This window comes from Sus scrofa, chromosome 9 (assembly GCF_000003025.6).
Source record: "Sus scrofa isolate TJ Tabasco breed Duroc chromosome 9, Sscrofa11.1, whole genome shotgun sequence".
NCBI classification, from domain to species: domain Eukaryota; kingdom Metazoa; phylum Chordata; class Mammalia; order Artiodactyla; family Suidae; genus Sus; species Sus scrofa.
Genome location: NC_010451.4, coordinates 80191346 through 80219141, shown reverse-complemented (window position 1 = coordinate 80219141; position 27796 = coordinate 80191346).

Here is a 27796-nt window from a genome sequence, read left to right as displayed (position 1 = left end):
GAAAAAAATAATATATTGGGGAAATTAAAGAAAAAAAGCTTATAATGTAAATGTTGATAAGCCCACATTTTATATGAAACTCATTATACCCTAAACATTTAGCCCTTATGCTTGTTATGGACTGAATTATGTCCCCACAAAAATTCATATATTGAAGTCCTAACCCGTGGTCCCTAAGAGCCTTAGAGTGTAGTTATATTTGTAGAGAGGTTTTTTTTTTTGGAGAAGTAATTAAATTAAAATGAGGTCATTATGCTGGGACCTAATCCAACATGACTAGTATTTTTGTAAGAAGAGAAAATTTAGGTATGAAGTCAGGAAGGACAATGTAAAGACACCAAAGAAGATAGCCATCTACAAGCCAAGTAAAGAGAATGGGAACATATCTTTCTCCTTTCCTCAAAAGGAACCAACCTTGCCAACCTCTTGGTCTTGAACTTCTATCTTCTAAACCTGAGAAAAAAATAAATTTCTGGTGTTTAAGCAATAGTGTTGTGGCGGTCCTACCTGTGACAATACTTTTGTTGAAATCACCTACAATATAAAAACAAAAACTATGTGGGAAACTTTGTACTAAAAAACATAGGTATCCAGTTTGAGTTGACACTTTAGAGAAAACTGTGTTTTCAACCCTAATTCTTATGGAGGCTATATGCAAAAAGATTAACATTTACCCATTCTGATATGAGGGATATTCTTAGTAAAGTTTATAACAATTAAAAAATGCACACACAGGTCTTGTGAGTTTACCTTTACATTATAAGAGGGTTTTTTTTTTTTTTTTTTTAAGATACTCAGTTCTCTCTCGTTCCTAATTTAGAGCAAGTGAGTAAAAGAAAACTGTCTTAAATGAGTGAAGTGTTGGTACTTCGTTTTAAATGGCATTTTAAAACACTGAGGTTTATTTACTGAATTTTGAAGGATTTTGTAGTGTACTATTTTTTCTAGTAGATAAAATTAATCTATGAGAAAAAGTGAAGAGAAGTAATTGCAGTATGTAGATTTAAAATAAAATTTTTATTAACTAAGTATGATGGAGCAGAGTTTTGGCAAACTTTTTGGGTAAAGAATGAGAAAGTAAATATTTTCATTATAGGGTCTCTGTTGAAACTACTCAACTCTGAAACAACTACTGATGTTATATAAAGAGTGGTGTTGCTGTGAGCCAATAAAAGTTTCCTTACAAAAATAAATGATGACTGTATTCAGCTTGTTGGATGTAGTTTGTCAATCCTAAGAGAGGACAAGAAGTATACAAAAAAGAGGACACAAGAAAAATAGCTTTTTTTAGTTCTGGAATTGATTTGAGGAAAGTTTCTTTTTTCCTTTTCTTTTTTCTCAGTTGTTATCTTTGGAAACATTTAACAGTCAGTGTTTCTTCCATCTAACCCCATTTTAAAATGAAAACAATAAAGCAGACCTCATTGGAATTCATCTTTGGTGAGATAAATTTATAACACTATTTGTATAAGGCTTGGAAAAGTAGTAAACATTTTATAATTTTTAAACATTTAGTATGCATTTTCTTAGAGTATTGTTAAAATTATGGTTTTTCCTATGTTTTGTACTCAAAAGAAAAGTTATTTAACAAGAACAACTGTTGGAGATATTTGGATAACATTTACTATACTTAGTCACTCAGGACTCCATGTAGCATTTTATAATATGCCCAATGGTATATTTCTAAGATTTTAAAAAGCCAAAATACTGTTTTTTTCCCTAAATTCTAATTTTCATGTACAGAATTTTAATTCACATTGTAAGGCTACTGGCAAATTACATTAGTTTTTATTAGATGTCTCTGCTTTCTTTATTGATGGCGGAAACAAAAAAATACCAAATCATAAATGTGGATACTCTTTTTGCCCTTCTAGAATGCCAGAAAATGAGAAGTGGAAAAAAACCCTTTACTTGCATTGTGGACAAAGGTGTAGGAGAGGAGGGAGGTTAAGTTTGCATTACTGGTGGGTCGGAGAAGAGGGTTAGAAAAAAGAGATGAAGCAGCTACACCAGAGCATGGAAATGGGGAAAAAAGAGATACTTAAAGACGAGCTGTAGGATGTTATCTCATATAATATGATGTAATCCCTTTTCTATGTCTCTAAGGGAAAAACAAAGCTTAAAAACACTAAGTTACTTGTATATTTGTGCAGGAATCCTAATCTCTTTCTGGGTTGAAAAAAATGACATTTTGAATTTGACATTATCTTGGGAACAATGCAGCTCAGTTCTCTTCTCTTTGGATTTCTTTCAGTAGTTATAACTTTATGAATCAAAGTTTTTCTAAGTTCTAAATCTGAAGGATCTTAGAGACTTGTTTGTGCAAACCACTTTTACAATGGGCAAAACTACCAGTGATCAAAGGATGCTCTGAAAGGGATTACATTATCATATTTTTCCCTCTCAGAGGAGAATCTGCATGTCACATGAGCTGAGGCAGGAGAGCACCTGGAAACAGATCTGGTGTGCCCTTTCCTTAATGATGCAAAAGTATAACAGAAAGAAAGGTCTTGTCCTGAGAGAAATGAATTTAAGAGGACTTTTTCTTTGACTGAACAAGACCGGCCTCTTCCAATGGTTGTTAGAACTCTAGTTTGCAAAGTTATAGGTGGGAGTTAAGGACCCGATGGTCCCTCAGCCAGTCTTCTCTGTTTACAGTTGGGGGTGCTGGATGGCTCTAGCCAAGCCCAGTAACAGGGAAGGGCAATATGATCTTTGATGTAATATATTAGCAGGTTAGGACTTGATCAAAAGGGCCAGTGGGAACAGATACTGTAACATCCTTTCACCTGTCTTTTGTAGAAAGTTGCAATGCTTTTGTGTGGAAAAACTTGGTTACTGGTAGCTGTGATATTTGAAACTCAGATTTACTGTGGCAAACTCAGACTTCAGTGGCAGCTTTAGCTGAAGTCAATGAAGAAATTCAGAGCTGAAACATAAAGCTGTCAACAATGCAAGTGCCTTATTAAAAAAAATCAAATGATTTTTGTTTTCTACATGTACCATTAATGACTATTTTTTATAAGGATGGGAGTAAAGAAATTTTTTTAGAGTTTAGTTTAACTTCAAAGTAAATTTCAAGAGAAATGCATGGTGGTCCTTCAGCCTCATAGTATAGATTATTTTTACATAAGAGAGGCACTTGTCACAAGTTTTATAAATATATTTCTCTGTGGTTTTGTTCTGTAAGATAGGACTGAACTGCTATCACTGTCAGTGAAGTCAGGCAACCAAATGATTTATATAATTGTCTGTTAAGGTAAAAACTTGCTTTAAATCTGTTTTTATTAAAACAGCTTAATGCTTTTTAATAAAACATGAATATTTTAAAATAGAGTCATCCTGTTTGCGCTCCTGTTGATTCAGGAACTTATAATTTTTAAAGATTTGGGAAATAGTTTGATACAGGAGACTTTTATTACAAGGCCATTTCTCATGGGACGGGAACGTGGCATTCATGGTGCATGGCTGCCTGATGCTCCCCAGGTTTAAATGGCCCAGGTGGATAAAGGGAAACTTGGGAAGGTCAGAAGAGAGGAGAACATATTTATCCTTAAGTAGGGAAGATATCCATGAGAACTGAGAACTGAAGTATTTCTGGTTACCTGACTTTGATTTTTTCTTTTTTTCTTTTTTGGTCTTTTTTTTTTTTTTTTAGGGCCGCACTCCCGGCATTTGGAGGCCCCCGGGCCAGGGGGTGGAATCAGAAGCTGTAGCTGCTGGCCTACCCCACAGCAACGTAGGATCCAAGTCATGTCTGTGACCTACACCACAGCTCACGGCAATACAGGATCCTTTAACCCACCAAGTGAGGCCAGGTATAGACCTACATCCTCATGTATGCTAGTCAGGTTTGTTTCCTCTGAGCCACGACGGGAACTCTCTGACTTTTCTTAAATGAAGACTTTAGTAAGAAAAAAACACTCATCATTTAGGGGAAGTTTTGGGGGTATTCAGAAAAATAGGTTCAAAACCAGTTTCTTAATATTTCTATTATTTCTTATCCAAAAATACTAAAGGGAACCTAATAAAAATAACTGACTCTATAAAACATAGGAAGAACATCAAGAATTTATTACACTAAAAATATAAATGGCATGTGCTACAAATAGAACTTCTCTAACCAAAATTTAAAAGTTCCTGTAATTCTCTGATTATTTGACAATTCTAAATGAATTATTGTACCTAGAAACACATTCTGTAAATAAGTTATGAAGTCTCCTTGTAGTCATTTTGTTATGGTATTAGAATGACATTTGTCACTAATATGATGCAAATATACTGTTTATACACTTAGAATGCCAGCAAATTTGATACGATGTTAAAATATGTAGCTGAATGCCTCTGGTGTCAGTTCTGGCTCATTTAGACACTGTCTGAATAAATAAATAGCTGAGTTGATGGCACCTTTTAATTTTTTTCTTCTACTTGATTTTAATAGATTATTGCCTCTCTCAGTGCTATGTGAAATGTTTTTCTTCACTCATTTACAACATAAATTAAGATGTCATTTTTTTCATGAATTTTTGAGAGCAGATAGGATGGTGACAGTACTTGTACAGTGTGCATCTGTATACACATTTCAAGGCTTTAAATAAGTCATTTGAAGAATAGGCCTATAAGAGCATCTGTCATTGCTGTGCAATTATTGTAGCTAAAGTTGCAATGTCACCATTAGAAAATGAAAAAATGCCAGAGTCAGAGTAAAGTAAAAGTCATTTCCTACAATAACAACTGCTGGTTGTTATTTACTTTGCATATTCTGAGGTTATCATTTGACCTTGACAGGAAATGTTTCCATGAGTATTGATCAATATGATTTCCAATAACTTTTCCACATTTACAAAATATACTAACTTCTTTTGTTTATGACACTTGAGTAAAATAAAAATAGTAAAATCAGTAAATATTGCCTTTCAGCTGCTGAAGAGTAATATAACCTTTTATTTGTACACAATATAGTGATTTTGCTCTATATGTTACTATTTCGTATCTTGATTTTCATTATAATATTTTGAAAAATAGATGAATTCATCTTAGTTTTCCTCTTAGTATTTATTAATTCTATTCCATATTTTTATTATAGTTGATTTATAATGTTGTGTCAATTTCTGCTGTACAGTGAAGGGACCCAGTCATACATACATATATGTTCTTTTTCTCATATTATCTTCCATCATGTTCTATCATAAGAAACTGGACATAGCTCCCTGTGCTATACAGTAGGGACAAACCTTAGCTTTGATCTTTGCTAGAGGCTCAATTTTTATTTTGTGTGTGTTTTTGTCTTTTCAGGGCCACACCCATGGCATATGGAGGTTCGTTCCCAGGCTAGGGGTCTAATTAGAGCTGTAGCCAGTGGCCTATGTCACAGCCACAGCAACGTCATATCTGAGCTGCGTCTGTGACCTACACTGCAGCTCACTGGCAATGCTGGATCCTCTACCCACTGAGTGGGGCCAGGGATCGATCCCACAACCTCATGGTTCCTAGTTGGATTTGTTTCCGCTGCTCCGTGACAGAATCACCCCCCCCCTTTTTTTTTTTGCCTTTTTGTCTTTTAGGGCCAGAAGACTCAACTTTAATCAGTTTTAGTTCTCTGTTTTATCTTTTACTATTTGTATTTGAAGAGAATTATATCTTTCAATCCTATACATGACTGAATTTGTACATTTTCTCTAAATTGTGTATGTCTGCTTATTACCAGCAAATTCTTTCCATGAATTTTTTTCCTTGTGATACCTAATTGAATGTAGGCAACACAAACCCAGAACACGTCGCTATACTTCTCTTTCCAACTTTTTCCTTGAGAGTCACAAGTTTATTACATATACAAAATTTTTTACCTACTCTCCCCTTTTAGGTGTCTGTCTAATGGTATTTCAAATAGCCATGTATTCTTGTCAATTTTTGAGAAGACAAATAGTTTTCTAAATGTTTATTCATTTATTTATCACAATTTACATTTTGAAATAAGTTACTTCTCTGAATGTCCACTAAAGAGGTCCAATTCTTACCGATTTTCAATCTGACTTTGTAAACTTTGTGTTTACCTTTCCATTTCTCTTTCTTACGCATAAACTCTTGACTGATAGAAAATAAATAGCTATAAAACCATTGGTCTTACATTTTTTTCAGTTGGATACTTGTCAAATATCTTCTCTGTTGTGTAGATTGAGGTCACCATGGTACCCAGAACACTTTTTTCCAGTTCTTAGTCTCTGGCAGGAGTTCATCTCTGGTCCAGCAGATATTCATCCAGGGTCTGCTCCACTCCTAGGAATTGCCTCACCTACTTAAACGGCCTGGTTTTTCTCTCATTTTGACCCAAGCTATTACATCAAAAACTCTAATCCTATGATTCACCTCCTCTGGAATTATTATTCTTTTTTTTACTTTTTCAATACTATGTTTTATTTGAAGGTAGTGTATTTTCTAAATAAATGTTTATTTGACAGTCCTGAATGTCCCAATAAGCCATTACCATTTATCCCCCTGCATATCCCATCTTGGGAATTGAATTATCCGAATGCAAGTTATAGGTCTCTGTATTTCTTCCCCTAGCATTGCTTCCCATGTCTGTGTTATTGTTATCTCAGATTCTCACTTATATTTTTCTGTCACCAAGACCATATCTTGCATTTTTTTAAATTGTAACTGGATTGATCATATGTCTGTCTTAAGTCTCAGTTTGTTTAAATGCCTGGGATCACAGCAAAAAATAATTACGCTGCCCCTTTCCCTTGATAATGGTTAGATATAGATAACTTTGTGATCACTCTAATTTTTGTCTGACAAATAAACTTTAAAGGAATGGAGTTCCCCTTGTGGCTCTGTGATTAACGAACCTGACTAGTATCCATGAGCACGTGGGTTCAATCCCTGGCCTTGCTCAGTGGGTTAAGGATTGGGCATTTCCCTGAGCTGTGGTGTAGGCTGTGGCTTGGATACTGTGTTGCTATGGTTGTGGCATAGGCTGGCAACTAGAGCTCCGATTCAATCCCTAGCCTGGGAACTGCCACATGCTGCAGGTGTGGCCCTAAAAAGAAAAAAAGAAATAACCTTATGTACACATTCTGTTATGGTTCTAACCTAACATTTTATTTCTTTACATTTTTATTTAATAACAAAAAGAAGTGGATGAGAATCATAATAATCAAATAGTTTATAAATCTTTGTAGGCCTCAGGACAGAAATCTTATTTTAGTACAACCTAAAAAAAAAACAAATTACAGAGAAAGCAAAGAAGAGCTGAGTTTGTGAAATGTTCAGTCAAATTTGCTTGAAGAATTGGTTTAGAGAAAACTTCAGATTAACCTTCAAAACTTACCAGGATTATCTACATAAAGAAACTAGACATTTAAGTGGTGTCCATCACTAATAACCATGCATTATAGTAAAATGTACATGGAAATAGCTTTTAGCTGTCATTATCATAGATTTTTATTTTAATCCTTAGAAGATGTTAATAAGCATATCAGAAATGCCATTCTCTTCTTGTGCCACTCTATTTGTTAAGCTCAAAATGATTTTAAAGCAATTGTAGGAATAGATTTATCTCTCTGCAAAGAAACCCAAAGTCATAGATAAGTTCTTTTTTGTTGGATTAAGGAATGAATCAGTGTTTAACTATTTAATTTTTAAATAGTGAACGAAGCAACAGATACTGCCAAATCCTTATAATCAGTATTATTCTCTTATGATGCTTTTAAAGGCTTTGGATATATATTTCAAATGAATATATGTAAAATCAGAACTTACTGATAGAGTATATGCCACTTCCAGCAGCAGCATTAAAGAATATGATTAATGAAATAGTAGTATGTCTTATAAGAAAGACTGCCAGCCTTTTTGGCATCTAAAGTGTACATTTTAAAATATGAATGTATTTGAGCAATAGATATCCAAGTTCTGTAAACTAAATGTTCTTGAATCTTGAGCAGGTATTTAAACTATTTTCACCATTTGAAATACAAGTCATTTCATGCACGATGTACAAATGTGGGATTTGTTTTAAATCACACATGCCATTCCACCTATAAATTTGATTAAGAGGTAGGAAGTTAGTTATTTTTAATTTCAATGCGAAATTTCTCGGATATTTGTTTTTAGCCAAAGAGATAAAAGAGAAAGATTCTGAGGAATTATTTCAGGAGCTCTTAGTGGTTCACAATGATAAGCTTCCAGGAGAAATCCTCAATGACTTTCACTTTCCAGACTTTATCCAGAGTGATATCTCAAGGGCCTGTATCATAGATCTTTCAGGAAAAAGCAGAAGTCTTATGTAGAGAAACAATTTAGTCATTCAGATATTACCTATCTGATAACCTTGAAGATAAAGAACACAGACAAGTAATAAGCAGATAATTATTTTAAAATGTAAAAAATAAACTCAACATGTACTTTATTATTGGGCCAGAACCATTTGTCCATCAGTCACAGATAACTTAATGTTTATAAAAAATTATCCAGCTTGAATATATGATATACCATTTCCTCTATGTCTTTAATAAAATTTTGAAGGTGTCTGTAAGAGGACATGCTTAGAGGCAAGCTAATTAACAATAATAAAAAAGAAAGTGAAGCAAGATACACATGTTAAAAAACAGAGAGAAGACTTAAGCCATATTATTAAAAAAATTACCCTTTATTTTCCCTTGACAATATTAGCCATTTCAGCTTGCATCTTATTTATCTCTCTGTTTCTCTCTCTCTCGCTCTTACTTATATCTTTACTGATATATCACCTATCTATCCTCATACTGTCTTAACTATCCGTTGAGATTTGTTTTTCTGAGGTCAGAATTATCCAGATTGTTGCTAGATTCAATAACATTTTTTTCAATTCTATTGTCTTTAGTCACTCAGATGTATTTCACACAGAAGGTCACTTCTGTCCTTCCTTGGCTTCTGAAGCATCTCAAAATCCTGGAGCTCTGATCCATCTCACTTTTATTTCTTTGATTTTGATAACCCCTCCATTTTTTTCTCACATAGCCCACCTCCACTGTTCCATAACTTTTGCTTACAGCATAGATGGGTCTCTTCCTTACCTTTTTTCCTCTCTGCTTCCTCCTTCAGGGAGTTCACGCATTCCTCTGGCTTTAGCTATGGCCATACTAATGATAATCCCTAAATAAGAAGTGTAGTGATTAAAGGATAATGAATGGACACAATTCTAAAGGTTTTCCTTGAAAGAAATCAAATCAGTATTTGATTTGTTCTGCCATCGAGGTCAGTATAGGATGAAGATCAAGTTTTTATGTGTGTTTACTTTTTGTTGTTGCTTTTTTAAAAGAAAATCTTTTGCCTTTTTAAGTAGTTTGTCTTTAAAAATATCAGATTAATATCAGAATATTGAAGCAAGTGGTATTGAGAAAAGTTTAAGTTGAAAATGCAGTGGTATTTTCTATATGTAGCTTGAAACTTGTTTTTCTTTGTATTTGAAGAGTCTTATAATAGTATCTTAAATATTACTTAAAATACCACTCACAAATGAATTTTTGAGGGGGCTTTTCATTTAAAGTCAAAGTATTCAATTTAGGGTATTTTAAGCAACCACTGTAGGCTTAAGTTTACTTATTATATATGGTTCTTGGCTTCAGATTCACCTCCCATTTTTTTTAGGATGGCAAATTATTAATACGGTCTCTGAAAGCTTTGGGAAAAACTGAATTCCTCTAATGGCTGCCTACTTTGTAGTTGGTATTAGGCCCAAAGGATACCAGTCATGAAATTTTCATTAAGAAAAGTGAGGAGTTCCCATTGTGGCTCAGTGGAAATGAATTTGACCTATCCATAAAGATGCAGGTTCAATCCCTGGCCTCACTCAGTAGGCTAAGGATCCTGTGTTGCTGTGAGCTGTGGTGCAGGTCACTGACATGGCTTGGATCTGGCATTGCTGTGTCTATGGTGTAGGCCAGCAGCTACAGCTCCAATTCAACCCCTTGCCTAGGAACTTCCATATGCTGCATGTGTTGGCCCTAAAAAAAAATGATATAGCAGGTATGAGGAGAGAATATGATATTTTTTGTGACTTTTATAATTTATTACATAGTTATAAGACAGATTTTCATTAGAATAGAACAGAAGTGAGACCCTTCCTTCTTTTTTATCACTTCAGAGGAAGGTGAAATTTTATTTCTTTTTCTCCTGAAGATAATAAATATAGTGATCTCCTTTTTTAAGATTTGCTATGGTCCCCCATATTTGAATTAGTGCTTTTGCTGACAATCTCTGTGAAACTGGTTTCAACCCAAAAAACCAGTACATACTTTTCTATTGTACTCTAAAATAGAGCAGTATACTATTGAAAACATTTCACAACCAATTTCAAGAAATTCTAGACTGTCGCTTGGTATTATACCTTCTCTGGTCATGAGATGGTGGCTAGGACACTAGACATCAGTCATGAAAGAAGAAAAGGGCAAGGGCAAAGTGTGTCAGTTCTTCAGCACCTTTTAAAAAAATACATTCTAAAAAACTCCAATGCTTACATGTCACTGATCAGAATGTAATCAAATGGTCACCCTTATTTGCAGTGGAGGTGGCATCTTTAATTATACACATATCTCCATCTAAAGGAGAAATGGCTATTGGGTAGGTAACTAGCAGTCTGTTCAACAACCGTGAACACTTATCTCATGGCCAAATTTGCCTGCATTTTCCTATTCACATCTTACAAGGTAAGTATTGTTAACATTCTCATCATATAGATGAGGAAGTGGAGGTTTAGACAAGCTTAATAACTTACCTACAGTCAAACAAGTAGCAGGGCAGAGCCAAGAACGGAACTTATTTCTGTATGAAACAGCTGCCAGATTCTTAACCACTCTACCTCATTGCTTCTAAGCTGGTCTTCCTGGTTTCGTGTTGGCTTTATTTCAGGAAACCAGCACTGGATTCCAACAATGAATTAATTCTTCTGAAGGGCATACAGGGAACCTGGGCTGATGTACAAATACAGTAACCTTTTAAAAAATTCATAGGCTCAGAATGTCTGCAAAGACTTATGATCTGCTTACTTTGCTGTTTCTTAATTTATTAAGAAGACAGGGCACCACGACTTGGTCTAATACTGAGAAAGGCATTTAATGATAGAAAGAACCTCCTTCTATGAAATGAAATTTAAATATTATGTTTCTGATAGTTGAGGAATTTTACAAATCTGCTTAGCTTCTTCATTAAAAAAATTCTGGATAGTTAATTGTAGTAGCATATACTGTTGGTAGATTAACGCATTCTCTACACAATGAATGGCAAGGTTCTGGTTAGTAGGATGTACAAAGGAGTCTCTTGGGGGTGGTTTTTGGAAATCTCTCTTTCACTTTCTTTTGAAAGTGTACAGATAGATACAGTAGACACCTTCATTTCTTCTTTCTGCCTGGATTTAGACCCAATGACTAAAAATACAGTAGCCATTTTAAAGCTGTAGATATTCATAGAGATACTGGCTTTGATATCCTTGAGTTGCTGAATCAATGCCTACTTCAGATTTCTTATTTTCTCTATCACCCTTAATTATATTATCTTTTACCTCACCCACAGTTATTTCTAACTAATATATTGTGTTGTTTCCTTTCCACAACTGATAAAGCAATTAGTGAATTGTTTTTATTTCAAAAATAAAGAAAAATTTGGGATGTATTGCCTCTGGAGAGCCAATTCTTATAAGCCCTTTTAGATCTAGAAAGTAAGTAAATTAAGTTTAGATAGCCATAAAGGAATTGTAAATGTGTCTTTCTGCCAAATGATTGTTTTGTTCAACAGGATTTTTCTGTAGAGATAAAACAAAAATGAGATATTAACAAAAAGTGTATTACCTTTATAGCATGCAACTAGCTGATTTTGGCTGTCCATAATTGAATAAGCCTATTGTCTTAGTTCAGGCTGCTCTAACAAAATACCATAGACTAGATGGCTTAACAACAGAAATTTATTCGTCATGGTTCTGGAGACTTGGAAGTATAAGATTAAGGGCTAGCTAATTCAACCCTTGGTGAGAGCTCTCTTCCTGGCTTGCTTTTGCTGTATTCTCACATGGCAGAAAGAAAGAGAGTTCTGGTGTCTCTTTCTTTCTCTTTCTATAAGGGTTGTAGTGCCATCATAAGGGCATCATCTTCCTGGCATCATCTGAACATCATCTGTTATTCCCCAAAGTCCTCATATCGAAATCACTTTGGAAATCAGGGTTTCATTGTATGAATTTAGGGTCATGGGCATTTAGTCCGGAGCACTTGTCTTCTGGTACATGAAGCATTAGCAGAAGTTCTCAGCTTAGCCCATCTTGGAAAGAAGTCCAATCCACATTTTCAAGGGAGGCCTCAGATTAATGATCCATCATTCTACATTTTCTCTACTCTTTTCAATCTGGCTAAATGGGAAACTGTATTTTCAATATAACATTCTCTTACTCAGAATTTCTTTTGTCCAGACCAAAAAAAAAAAAATTGAATTTGTAAGCAGAAAGCAAAGAATATACTTCAATCTTTATTTACCGGTCTTTCTATCTAGAGCAGTCTTTTAGTTCTTTCTCTATTTTAGTGTTGGATCCTTGGGTCTTATCTAAATTTCTTCTCAGCTGTGAAATTGTGATACACATAAATGAGAGGGTATATCCTTTTATTTTACAAACTTCTTTGTTGTCTGTGCTTGTTCTCATTTTCTGTCTTATGTAGTTCATGAGAACTGTGGCTGAGGATTTAGTATTTAGATTAAATTTAGAATTTAGACTGTACATTGATCTAGGTGAGAGAATCATGAGATTTGGATAAAAGCAGAGGGGATGGTGCAGATGGTAAATGTGATGACTTTGATGAAGAAGCATTTACAGGCCTTGGTAATCTATTTTCTGTGGTGATGATGGTGGAGAGAGAGTAGGAGTGATTTAGGAAGATTTTCAGATTTCAGTGTTGCCTGATGATAAATGGCCTTTACACTACTTTACCTGGATTTGTGTCACTTTGGGCCAATGAGTCAATTTGTGGACATACTGAGTTTGAAGTATATGTGAGATTATTAGGTAGAGAGGTTCAGTAAGTAATTCATATGGATTTAAACTGATAGCTTAGAAAGAAGAAAACAAGCCACAGATCCCAATTTGAGAATCAGAACAAAAGGTGTTTGATGAAGCCACAGATGTAATGAAGACTTGTATTATCCCATTTATAGATGAAAAATGGAGTTGCCCAAACTCAGAGAGTTATTCAATAATAAAGCATGGATTTGAAAACAGAAAGACTAATATCAGACTCATACTCTGACCTATAAAGATTCTGAAGCTACCATCCAGTCCCTGCTCCCTTATAGGGAGCATTGTTGTGAAATAAACATGTCCTGTCTATGTTTATACCTATGTGCACTTGTTCCCTAGAGAGAAAGTGAAATGCTTTCACCATATTTCCAACAAGCGTCCATGATCCAAAATGAATAAGAATCATTTCCATAGAGAAAATGTCAGAACTTTCTACTTCCAGAGGACCAATAGAGCCTAACAGTTTAAGGTTTTGAGTCTTGCTGTGTATCCATAAAAGTTAAATACTAGATAATGCCATCCTAATTTGGTCACTAGAAGAATATTGTTTAATATAACTGGTGGCAGATTAGGTAGAAGAGTAAATGTGAAGGAACTACTAGCTAGAGAAGGATATAGAGATGAAGGAAACAACCATTTTCAATTTAAAGTATTATTAAAACCATGCCTCTGTGTACACAAGAAGAACTAATAAAAAGACTCTCAAAATACAACAGTTAATAAGAATAATAAATGGAGAATTCTTGAAGAGGTAAAAGAGATTGTGGGTTCTATGTGTGTGTACAGAATAGGGAAGGGGCTGCAGTAGAATTTTGAATTCACTGGTATGCCATGGCTAAGTTGAATTCTATTCTACATGCAATAGGGGAAAATTGAGTATTTTTAATTAAAAGGTAAAGAATTTTGTATTTTTTCAAGGTAATTTTAGCTAATAGTACAGAGCATGATTTAGAGTAAGTAAAATACTTAGGGCAAGCACAACTGAGGAAAGTAAAGCAGAGAGAGGTGGACAGAGAAAATCATTTTAGAAATACTAACTTCGGAAGATAAAGAGTGCTTACCCAGTGGGAGTGGGAGAATAAAAGACAAAGTAGATGGAAGATTTGAGAAGAATTCAAAGTTCCTAATTTGGGCAACTAGTACAAACATGGTAAGGTTAACTAGGAGGAGTTAGAAGTATGCTTTCCATTTTCTTAATTTTGGCAGCCTTTTGAATGGCAGAGTGGAGAAATATCATTTAGATAGTTGAAAAGTAGAAAAGGTAGATAGTAGGAAGTTAGATGGGGAGCAAATGGTGGACACAGGTCAGTCTGAGGCTTCATGTTATGGAAGATGGCTGAAAGCACTGGAGTAGACGAGTTTGCCTGATTAGACTAGGTACAGGGAGAGAAGATGAGAGCCTTGTGTGGAACCTTGAAGCATACTAACATTTAGAGGTAAATGGCAAAAGAGAAATCAGTCAAAGGGTGAAAATAATACCCAGAGTGATTAAAATGGAACCAAAAGAAAAGAATCACAAAAAATTATATCCAGTGAAATTATGTTCAAATGCTGGAGCATGATCAGGTTATATAATTTAAAAGTGCCTGTTGAATTTGCCACTGGAAGGCCTTTGTGATTTGAACTGAACACTTTTTAGTTGGATGATGAAGGAAAACAACATTAGATTACAGAAGGCTAAGGCACTAAAGGCAGTTGAGGAAGTGCAGGCAGAGTGCAAACCATTCTTTCAAGATACTGGTTAATGAAGCAAATAAAAGAGACATAGAACAGAAGAGGAGTTACTTTCTTCTTGCCTGAGGTCATTTTTCAGGGGAGCGAAAACTCATATTTACTGTTTTCCATTAAAGTAGCACATGTATCAACATCAGTGTCAATGATACTGAATATTTGTGCTTTCTTCTTTGGATCCATCTTTCAAGAATTTAATGATATGGAATTATAGTTATTAATGCAATAGTGATCATCTGGTCAAATGAGGAAATGTGCCAACATCCTTTAAATGCTATGTCTAAGACACATTCTAGTTTGTTAATGATAGATATTTGTAACTTTTTTCAGGACTTTGCTTATAGTCCTATAGATAACTTAATTTGTTCATTCTAAACAAGATTGAATATTTTAATAAAGTCTTGACTAGTGCTAACTACATCGTGATGATAACATTTAAGAAATATCAGTTTTATCATGGAAGATGATGTGTCCTATAATTACTTATTTTCATCAGTATCTTATTGTTTCTTGTTATTGCTTGTTTTGATTTGCATTTTATGTTATTACCTATATTAGTGATTATTTAGTTTATTTTTTCTTTTACTGGGTTACAAGTTAAGTTTTAGAGTTTTATTCCCAGCCAAGAATAAAAACTAGAAGATCTCTTCTTCCAACAGCTATCTTTGAATACTGTAGCTGGAGATTTCATCCTTGGTCATGAACCTAACTCTTCCCAACTAAACTGTCTTGAGATATTTGATACACATGTTAGAGTCCCTTTAAATGTCATAAGTTCATTCTAGTCAAAATATTGTGCTATTCATTTTTTTTAAAGTATTATTTTCATGTTATTTTATATTACTACTCAAAACTGGTGATATCTTTAAATGAGGTTGAAAGCAGCTAAAAAATATTTCCCTGGATTTTTCAGCCATTTTGGTAGATGTACATACACACACATTAATACTAAATATAACACATACTATCAATTATATATGAAATGTATACTAACATGAAAATGCAGATGTTCATATGTGGCAAAAAGCATGTAGCTGCAAATCAAGAGCATATGAAAAAATATCTTCTATTCACTTATTTAAAATGTAAATAGGAAAGGAAAAAACCACAAGATCAATTTATTCTATCTTGTCTTCCTTAGTAATATTAAAATAAGCCATAAAACAATGTCACATCAATGGTAAAATCTTTAGATCTCAGCTAACTGTTGATATCAAACAAAAATTTTGAACAGAGATAAATATAGTTAATTTCAAATATATATATATAGAGAGAAAGTAAGTCTCAGAAGTGAAAATACTCTAGAAGCTATTGTGTTCAGGTAGTTTTTTTTTGTTTGTTTGTTTCAAAAGTTGACTCAGAGTAGTCTTTGAAGGTGTTTGAAGGCTGACTGACCCTGGAGACATGGGTTGTGGGACGCAGGGTAGGGAATTGGTTAGATCCCTATCATTCCTACTGAAATCTCTATGCAGCTGAGAATTTACTTCTGTTATATACTGAGCTTCTCCATGGGCTTTAATTAGTAAAAAAAAAAAAAAAAAAAAAAAATTATAGTTTGAAAGCCATGGATGAAACCTTTTATTTCCCCCATTACTGATAGATTGTAGGTGACCTCTCCAAGGCCACACAAATTCAGAGTACAGGTCTGGTTACCAATAGTGCTGTGCTCCCACTTCCCCATTTAATTCAAACTGTGTTATGTGTATAAAACTACTGACTTTTTTTCCATGTGTGTTCCTTGGAATATGAACAAATTCCATGGAGACTTAGGATTCACAGGATTTTATTTTGAAAGTGATTTTTGAAATTAAGTCCAAGTTCCCTTTTCAGGCAGGAATTCTCCTTATATCATCAGAAAAATGGGACATACACACTACTTCTATTCATATATCTAGAACAGTGACCCTGCTACATCTTCAAATAGCATATTTCATTCCTAGGCAGTTTTCAATACTAGAAAGTATTTTCAAGTGTTAGCTAAACCTTCATTCCTAACACATCGACCTATTAAGTTTCACTTTTCTTTTAAAATTAATAAAGAATGAATTCAAACCATTTTCCAGTTAGTGATTTAGTTTGGATGTAGATGTATAAATTTGTTGATGAGTTGTCATTCTGCTGATTTTTCTTTTGGTTTGGAATGTGTGGGAAATGAGAGACTCCATAAGAAAGGGCTGTATGAGCAGTGGTACCTTCATGGTAGATCTTTTATGTGGAATTAGGAGATGATGCTGGATGGTGTTGTAAAAAGGGTAAAGAGGAGAGTTACCCTTTTCTACAGACTGGTGTTCTAAGTTCCCTTAGAACTTAGAACATATATTTACTCATTTAACCATCATGATACCTATGAGTGAAGACTTGTATTACCCCAATTTATAGATGAAAAATAGAGTTGTTCAAACTCAGAGAGTTATTCAATAATAGAGCATGGATTTGAAAACAGAAAGACTACTGTCAGACTCAAACCCTTAAATTGTTAGGCTCTCCTGATCCTCTGGAAATAGAAAGTCCTGACAAGAGGTTGTGAAGGAAATGTATTAATAGTGTTAGGAGATTCCAGAGGACACACTGGACAGGGTTGAAAGTGGAGAGGAGCAATAGGAAAAGGCAAAGAGATAGCCCAGAGCTTTGCTGTTTTGAGAGTGCAGAGAGAGGAACATTCTAGTCTACCCAAGGGGCTCTTATATGGTGTATCATTTATCTCTCTAGGCTGTCAAATATGGCATCCAAATATTTTCTCTATGGAAATGATTCTTGTTCATTTTGGATCATGAACCCTTGTTGGAATATCGTGAAAGCATTTCACTTTCTCTCTAGGGAACAAATGAACATAGGTATAAACATAGACAGAACATGTTTATTTCACAACAGTGCTCCCTTGAAGGTAGCAGGGACTGGATGGTAGTCTCAGAGATCTTTATGGGTCAGGAAGGGCCTATGTGATAAATGCAGGTTTGGAAAGGTCAGAATATGTGGATACTGACTATAAGGACAAAAAAGGTAGTGACACAAATCCAGAGAAATCTTATGAGCTGCTTCTTCATGACCTCACAAATTTTGGTACATCCATAAAACTCATGCTATGTTTGTTATGGTTGGAGTTTTTTGAGAAGACAAGTGAGAAGGACAGAATTTCACTTCTGGTCTGAAGGCAGGGCAACACAAAGCAGGCTGCCCTGATGCCAGATCAATATAGAAAGAAGAAAAGTAAATCACACACAGGGTGAGTCAGGCTTTTCAGTACCTTGTGGCCTGAATCTGGAATTTGGGTGAAAATTCCCTAAGCCTCTAAGGGCAGAGAAAATCCCATAAACCATTCATGTTGCATGCTTGTACTGGCAAGACTCTTTCCCTATTATTTCAGGGGTTTCCTGGACTCTACAGCAATCCACATACCTTAAGTAAAAGCCTTGATCTGCAAAGACATTTGTCTAATACTAAGCTGGCCTCACATGACAAAAATGTAATTCTAAACGATCACCAGTAGTGTTTCTACTATATGGGAATCTAAGAATTTCTGTGAATTTGCTTCTATGTGTCTGTTTTTCCTTCATGCGCTACTGTAGATTGAACAAGCTCATTATTGAAGCTACTGCCTGTGTAGACATGGGGGCATCTTGTGTCATGTCATGTCAGTTTTCTACTTTTACTGTTCTATTCCCATTGACATAAGACATGCACTAGCAGTACTCTGAATGTTATGTGGGGAGTTTGAATTAGGTCTGGTCTGCTGCCCAGAGGAATGCAAAGCCTGAGCACACAGGGGTGAACCCAGATTTCTCCACTAGTAGAAGGGGGGCATACTTTGTCCACCTGATTTTTATGAAGAAGCAGAAGTCCTCAGGAATGGCTTTGTGACATCACTGACCTCAATTGGTTTTGAAGAAACAGTAGCTTCCAAGACATTTTTGAGTTGTCAGAGCTGAACCCACATTTATTTCCTTTTTTGTCTGCCAAAGAGCTAGAGCATTCTTGTTAGAAAGGACTAGGGACCTAATTATGTAGACATTTGAACAATATTTTAAGCAAACAACAAATGTCCTTCTCATCTCTTTATCTCTTAGGGAACATAGACAATCCAAAGGTCAAACAATGTGAAGGATCTCAGTTAAGCAGAATTAGAAAGAACTGCTTACTTCGGTGGGTCCTAAATAAATACTGAGATCTAGGCACTTGGAATATAAAGATGAATATGATACTTTCATTGCCCTTATAGTGTTCACATTGTAGCTAAGAATATAGGTAAAAAGATAAATAAACATGTTGAAAGTGTTGAAAAAAAAACTGCTACTCATTTTAAAAATGGCATATACATGCAAATCTATCATTTACCTGACTATCCACACACAAACTTTAAAGAATAAGACAAAATTAAAAAAAAATTAACACAAGAAGCTCTTTGTTAGCTAACAATCCCAGAGCTATCTCCAGATTCTTAAATTCCTTTGACTTGCTCTCTCCAAGTTCAGCTTGGTTGTGAAATTTCTGAGGTCACCCCAGTGGTATGAGCTGAGGCCTGAGAAGCATTAGTTAGCCTAGAGGTGCCTAGCTGTAGTAGACAGAATTCTAAATTGGCCTGCAGTAGCCCATGCCCTTGCATAATCCCCTTCCCCTGAGTGTATGGAGAACCTGCAAGCACAGTCAGATGCCACTCACAATTATGTTACATTACATGGCAAAGATGAAGGGAGTTTGCAGATGTAATCAAGGTCCATAATCAGTGAATTTTGAGTTAATCAAAAGAGAGATTATCTAATCTATTATTAGATTAACCTAAAAAGACAAGCCCTTTCAAAGAGGCTCTGAAGCCCTCCCTGAGTTCAGAGAGGTTCCTATTCTGGTCATGAAAAGGAAGAACACATGAAGTCAGAGGAGCCATTCTATCATTCACTCCATAAGCATGATGATACTCTGCATAACCCAGGCTGTACGACACAAAGATGAATAAGACATAGCACCTGCATTTAAAGAGGTTTCATAGTAGTGTGAGAAAGAAAATGCACAAATATTTGCAATCTTAGAATAAATGGCATTCAAGAAGTTTGCAGATGATGATATTGAACCAGAGAAGATGCACTACTCACTTCTCTTTAGGTATCAAAGAGTGTCCCAAGAGAAGTATACTGGCACTTGTGCCAAATCCTAAAAATAAGAAAGTCTTTCCCAGTGGATGAGGAATAGAGGAAAGGGAGAGCATTGCTATTAGGGATAAATGAATACCCAAAGAGCAGAGGTAAATGTGAAAGTAAGAGAGAGTCTATAAGAAGTAGAAAGACCTGAGTTGGAAAGCAGGGAAGGCCATGGAACAGTCTTTTATGTCCTACTAAGGATTTTATATACTCTATTGAGTAGGCAATGGGAACTATTGAAAGCATGTGATAAACTTTATATTTTAAAAAGTATTCTAAATAAAAATATGGAAGATGGTTGAGAGGGAAAAGGGAAGACCGAAAGTTATGAGGCCTTCCCCAGGAGTGAGCCAAAAAAAAAAAAAAAATTGCTCTATGACAGTGGCAGTAATGATATGGATGGAGATGAAATGATAGGTATCTTGGAGAGCGGAGAGATAGTTAAGAAGTGAAGTTGGCAGGGTTTGGTGTCTGACCTTTTTATTTTTTGCCACAACAGAGACAACGCTGGATCCTCAACCTCCTGAGCCACTAGGGCACTCCTTGGTATCTGTACATTGGTTGGAGAGTTTGAAATTGAGGTAGATTTTTGGCTCTGTTGGGTCCAATTAAGTGTAACCAGCATAGTGGGAAAACTTGGATTGTAACTGGAGTAGAGCTGAAGGAACGAAGGTGGTACAATACTTGTTTTAGGATATATTGTCCTTCATTTGTTATGAAGTCTAGTAGATAGCTTGATCTATAGCACCTATAGTACTGGAAATGGGTCTGGCCACAATCCAGCTTAAAACTAAACTCAACTCTATACTGTATAGATGCAGAATCTGTTTGAACCCATAACCCATGAAGCAGACTAATGTCATTAGTTCCTTTAGTATAGGTATACCTATAATGTAATGATTTTACTTTATTTTTATTTTTTTATTTTTAGGTCCATACACTCAGCATATGGAAATTCCCAGACTGGGGGTAGAATCAGAGCTGCTGTTTCCAGCCTATGCCACAACACAGCAGATAAGGATCCGAGCCACATCTGCGACCCACACTGTGGCTCATGGCAGTGCGGAATCCTTAACCTACTGAGCATAGCCAAGGATCCAGCCTGCGTCCTCATGGATACTAATTGCATTCTTTTTTTTTTTTGCCTTTTTAGGGCTGCACCTGTGTCTAATGGAAGTTCTCAGGCTAGGGGTCAAATTGGAACTACACCTGCAGGCTTACATCACAGCTATACCAAGGCCAGATCCTTAACCCACTGAGGGAGGCCAGAGATTGAACCTGCATCCTCATGGATATTAGTTGGGTTTGTTACCACTTGAGCCACAATGTGAACTCCACTAGTTGGGTCCTTAACCCATTGAACCACAATAGGAACTCCTGTAATGTGCTAATTTTAAATTTTTCTAAAGAAAATAGCTTTCTTTTATTCCTTCATTCAAGAAACATGTATTGAGATTCTGTCATGTACCCTGTGTGATCATCCCTCAGTATTTATGGGGGATTGGTTCCAGGACCCTCACAGATAATAAAATCTATATATGCCAAAGTTCCTTATATAAAATGACATGGTACAGTTGGCCCTCTGTGGCCCCAGTTTCTACATCATGCTTTTGGGGCTGTTTGTACATTTCTAAGCGCTAGGGATAGAAGACAAAGCAGTAAGTAAGTGAAACAATGTTGTTATTTCTCTGGAGCTTGTATTTTAATGGAAGATACAGAAATCAGTATATGTAAACACACACATCTAAACATAATTTAAATAATAATCAGTGCCAGGAAGAAAAGCAAGAAGAATAGAATATTAGAGAGATTGTTTCCAAGTGGGAAAGCTAGGGCAGTTAGGGGAATGAATTTCTTCATATCCTGTCAGTGAAAGAGAAGATTTTATTCAAAAAACTAGAGTTGAAATTCATTCAATAGTCCCCTGATCTTCATAGGTGTTTTTTCCTTATCTCTTTCTTAACCCATACTCCCAGGAAAACTTGAAATACCATACATTTCTTTATGAGAATCTCAGGCCCAATTTAAAAAAATTTCAACTGTGTAATATGACTTGCATCTGAAGAAATAGCATCTAAAGAACTTGGATGAGGCCATTCTGGGTTCTACAACCTTAAATAGTTAATACAGTCTTAATCCCCACGAAGATGAACTGAATTGGACAGAGTTTGAAATGAGAAGCTCCGTGAAAGATGAATATTCAATCACTGGTTACAGTTGTTGCTTTTAAATGTGTTTCTTTAAAGCTGGGTTAATGAAGATGACCGGCCATAGGCTTACAGGAAAAGGGCAGTCGTGGCAAAGGAACAGACCCTAAACTATGTCCCTTTCATTCATCTTTAAAATTAAAGTGAGGTTCAGCATATACCTTGAGGAAAGATATTAAATTGCAGATTTTGCAGTTTTGTTTTGCTTGCAATTTTCCAATGTTGCTAGTGAGAAGCTGAGAGGGCCCTTAAAAGCCTTTGTGCTTGGCACCTGCAGAAATCTAATTTCTGATGAATAGGGCCCTAATTGGGTCAATTATTCTATTATACTACACAAGAGTACTTCAAACTGCTGCTTCAGTAAAGAGAGCGCTTTAGTCTCCCCATTGGTGTTCTCCAGTTTGAACAGAACTCAGAATTCTGCATTTAACTTTTCCTTTTCCAGTCTCAGTTTCATCCTTCCAATCTCAGTTTATCATGTGTGAGGCAGCTGCTGAGTAAAAATGAAGCTAACTCTTCACCTCCTGAGATCCTGTGTAAGATTACAAAGGAGATTTTTTTTTTTTGCTTCCTTTAAAAATTGTTTCTCATACATTTGCACTGGTTCAGTGCACCTTATTCAATGGGAATATTTTTTTTAAAAACTTTTTTTGTTTGTTTATAACATTGTATAACTTGTATGTGTCTGACATTAAATTTAGACTTCTGTGTAAATAAGATCTAAAGATAGTCAACAGGCATATGAAAAATGTTTAGCATCACTACTTATTAGGGAATATTATCTTTAGAGCAGGAAGAACAGAGAGGGATCTACATTTTATTTGTGGCTTATATTATATTTTTGCACACATGTAAGCCTCAAATTTCAATTGTATTTCTTTTTCTTTTTCTTTTTAGGGCTGCACCCATGGCATGCGAGGTACCTAGTCTAGGGGTCAGATTAGAGCTACATCTGCTGGCCTATGCCCCAGCCACAACAATGCCAGACCCAAGCCATGTCTGTGACCTACACCACAGCTCATGGCAATACTGGATCCTTTAACCCACTGAGTGAGGCCAGGGATTGAATCTGCATCCTCATATTTACTAGTCCAGTTTGTTATTGCTGAGCCTCAGTGGGAACTCCCAATTTTATTTGTTGATTATTTCAGAGAATTGTACCAGTTTGCTTTGCCTCAGTCACACATATCATGTGAGTTAGAAAGGAAAGTAATATTTGGAAGCCAATGCTTTTTATAGACTCATTATTTTAATGAGATTTATTGCTTAGGCATTTCCTTTATGTTAATGTTTAAATTTTAACTTTAAAGAGAAACTTCTTTACTTAGAATGAATACTTTCACTAATGAGTTGGTCTGTGCTTAGACTTTACTTGGGAGAAGATGGGATTATGTAGCTGATGGTTGTGCATTTAAACTACTACTATATGATAATTTGTAGCCTTTGAAGACATTATTGCTTTGGGTAAAACAGGGAGGCATCACCTTGGGTTTTGTAAGAGATCAGTGAGACACATCATGTCAAAAAACTGAATTCAGCAAGGTACTCAAAGAAGTATTTTATAAGAAACTGTAAGGTTAGTTTTTGGCAGATATTAAACACTCACAAAATTGATTTTCTTAATTTTCTTGAAGCTGTGTAAGGGACTAGTTCATGACGTTGGCATAACAGGAAATAGAATAGGGAGAAAATGAGCAAGGCATAATCTTTATTTTCAAGTAGTTTGTAGTCTAAAAGGGTGATGAAAAAACTGCATGCTTGATCAAAATATAGGGTATTTTGTAATGAGTGTCCTCAGAGTATTACAAGTATTATGACAGCTTAAAAATATGTATTGTTTCCATTTTTGTAGAATCCTAGCATTTTCATTTGTAATCTTTGAGAAGATGCTTGCCTGTCTGGACTTAGAGGTACCAACTCTGTGTCTTTTCTTAGGTATACATTGATACTTCCCACATACTACCCTGGAATTGATTTGTCTCTGCTTGCTCCAAAAATCACAAATCTAGCATAGACCATGGTTTGATTGATTTAATGGTTGAGTCAGAGAGAGGAGATATTAGTATGCCACTTTTTCTGGTTTCTTTCAAGAAAAGTTTGGAAGAAGTTATACGATTAGTTCTTTCTGGAAATTCTCTGTGGATTAAATTTCCCTCATAGAGCCAGTACTATTTTTTTATTTTTTAATTTTTTTTTATTTTATTTTTTTATTTTTTATTTTTTTTTTGTCTTTTTGCCTTTTCTAGGGCCGCTCCCGTGGCACATGGAGGTTCCCAGACTAGGGGTCGAATCGGAGCTGTAGCCTCCAGCCTATGCCAGAGCTGACATAAGTGTCAGCTGAGAACCGAACTGAGTAAGGGCAGGAACCGAACCCTCAACCTCATGGTTCCTAGTTGGATTCGTTAACCACTGCACCACAACGGGAACTCCGAGCCAGTACTATTTTGTTTAACTCTTCTTCTTGAAAGAAATTTTGAAAGTTGAAAGTTTTTAATTTTTTTTTTTTAATTTTTAAGCCCTTTCCATTGATTTACATTTAAAAATTGGCAAAGTTTCTGTAATAATATACTTGGCATTTTTTCATAAGCATATTGTCCTCTTTAGTTCTAAGGTAAAAGAACATAGCACCATGATCCTGTGTGGTTCCTTGCTCTGTCTCTTATTATTTAGTTTTTCAACTGCTATAAAACATTAGTTTTTCAAAGATATTCCATTACCTAACCGGTCAGGAGTTTAAACAGGGACAGTTAGCAAATATTTTTCATATCTGCCTCTGAAATAAATAGCCATCATTTGTGACAACTCTGTATTATAGTATATGAGGCACTCCACATGAATTTTCTGTTCTTATAAATCTTTTAAAGAGATATTTGCATCCCCAATTTAAAGATGAAACTGAGGTCCTAAGAGATTAACTTGTTCAAATTCATCCAGTTAATAAATGACTGTTGATTCTGACTGAGTCTAAAATCCTTGTCCTTCTCACCATTTTTTTCAGCTTAAGTCCCTGGGTTACTTACTAATATTATAATAAAATCACATAGTTTCAGAAAGTTTGAAATGCTCTGTAGAAGAATGTCCCTTTGAATATTCATTCCCACAAACTTAGAAGCATTGGCCTAAAAATGAACTTTTCCCTGTCATTTTTAAAGCTCAAACTTCAATGTTGTTCCCAGAATAAGTGGAACAGATATGGCTTTGATCATTAAACGTGTTGCTTTGAAGATAGAAAGTAAGAGGAGGGATGACTCCTTCAGGCAAAGAAACTTCTCCCACAGTTCTGCATATAGCTGAGCAGATTAGGTCAAACACACTGTGGGCTTGAAATGCTGAAATCTAAACCTGTACTGGACACTTTAAATGAGACTTCACTCAATTATCTCTGCTGCCTCAGCCTATCAGTCAGTCAATCAGCCAGTACTTGTGTGGGAGAAGAAACAGTCTGTACCCTTGGGGAGTGCTTAATCTGGTAGGTGAGTCCAGGCATGCCTACAAGTAATTATGAGGCAGGATGTAATAGATGACTCGATCAAGAGGCAAACAAGACTGATGTAAGCTGTTAGAAGCCGAAAAAGGAATCCCATATAGGATATTTTATAATCTTTTTTGACTGTAAATGCCATGAAGGCAGGGACCTTGCTTGTTAATTCACTGTAGTGTGACCAGCATAAAGCACAGCACCTGACTCATGAGACATGAACTGTATAAAGTTAGTTCCATGCAGGGTAACACACTGTGTGTACCCATGATGCCTAGAAAAGTGAGGAGGAACAATTTTCTAGGTAATAATACATGCACAGAGTCCAGAGATGGCTGCAAAATATATTTTTCCCTCCTCTATCAAGTCCCCTGTAATTATAGAGTCCATCTCAGATAAACATTTATGCACGAGTTCCCTTCATAGTCTGGGGTTTCTTCTTCCCTGAGATCCCCTGGGTCTTTCTTGTCCTCTCTCCAGTACCCTCCTCTATAATGGAAAGACAAGGGCATCACCTATTTGTGGTCTGACCTTGACCCCAAGGAGGCTTTAAAACATTCTCCTAAATGAAACATCCCAAAAGGTAAATAAGATTTTCTTTTGCTTATTACTGACCATCTTCCAAAGTATAGCTTAGATATGCTATTATGGAAACAAAGTCTTTATTATTATTTTATTTACATTAGTGAGATCTCTCCACTGGGGCAGAATTAAAAATAAAAGGCTTTGAGGGGTGTATGTGGTGGGTAGGGGTAAGGGGAAGACACCTTCCCCATCTTCCTGAATGAGTGAGCAACAGTAGAACCTCCCTTGCGGAGGAGAAGGGAAAGGATTCTCGGCAGAGAGAAAGGGATTTGTAGCATATGGTCATGCTTGTTGGAGAGTACTATCACTGGACTGGAGTCTAGGGTACACATAATAAAGTACTTCAGCTATTGTTAAGGAGAGCGCCACTTTTTCCATCTACACTAGAAGCCTTGATGTCCTGCCCAGATCCTCTCTACCCAACTCTGAGTTCCTCTGCTGCTGAAGCAGAGCATTCTGATAGGAGCTGATATCTCTTCACTTCAAGCACCCTCTGCCTTGAGGCTTTCTTAGGGGCTAGAGGAGTTTCCCCAACCCAAATTCAGATAGAAATGGGGGAGGGAATTATTTAATTCTCTTGAGGTCAACCCTCAACCAGTACGAGACAAATTTGATTGCCAAGTGTTCCATATTCTATCTGTAGTAAAATATTTCTAAACGAGGATTTACATGACTTCTCGGAGTGTCCTCAGAGGGCTGAATCTTGTTACATTATCATAAACACTGCCTCCCCCCCCTATTCTCGCTTTACCTCCCCATCCTTCAGCCTTGTTCTCTGTAGCTCAGTTCTTCCTCCAGGCCTGCTTTGAGGAGACCTAAACTAAGACACCATCTTAAAACTTAATCTCTTTTGCACCCAGACTTTCCTTTCCCTTTCCAGAAAGTAAAAGATTATGAATTTTTTCTAAAATCCATTCTTTTTCTTTCTTCTTCGTCCTCCCACTTTTCTGTACATCTGGCCCTTGCCACCATTATAATCCCATTTCTTTGCTAAATCTTTAATATCCTCTTCCCTGGCTTCTTAAGTTTTATAAAAACTCAAGCCATGCCTAAGTAAGAAAAGCAGAAGGAAACAAATACAAACAAACAAAAAAGGATTCCTTCTTTTTTTTATCCTATCTACTCTTAAGGCTTTACTTCTGTCCTTCCCATCATCTTCTAGTGTCTTAAAGGAAAGGTCTACATGATCAGTCTCATTTCTTTTACTGCATGTTTAACTTCTTGATTTATATAATAACAATCTCTACAACCAATTCAACATGTTTTTTGAAAAGTTATTGCTGATAACTGCCAAACTAAAAAAATCTGCTATCTTCCCCTTGGAAATCATCTCATATAATTTCTTAGTGTCATGTGATATCGTTTGACCACCTTTTCTTCCTAAACTGTTTTTCTCTGCTATAGTCACACATATTAACCTTTCTTGGAGTTTTCCTTTTTTTCATTTCTTCCAATAATCTCAGTTTAGTCATTTCAGTCCCTTCCGTGTCTTTATCCTAAGATTGATGATTTACAATGTCTTCAGTCCTGAAAATTAGGTTTCTCAAATGAATTTTCTGAAATGGAATGTTTTATCTCCCTTCTCAACCAAAAACTGGTCCATTCTTTTGTTTTTCCTATATTACTTGATCAT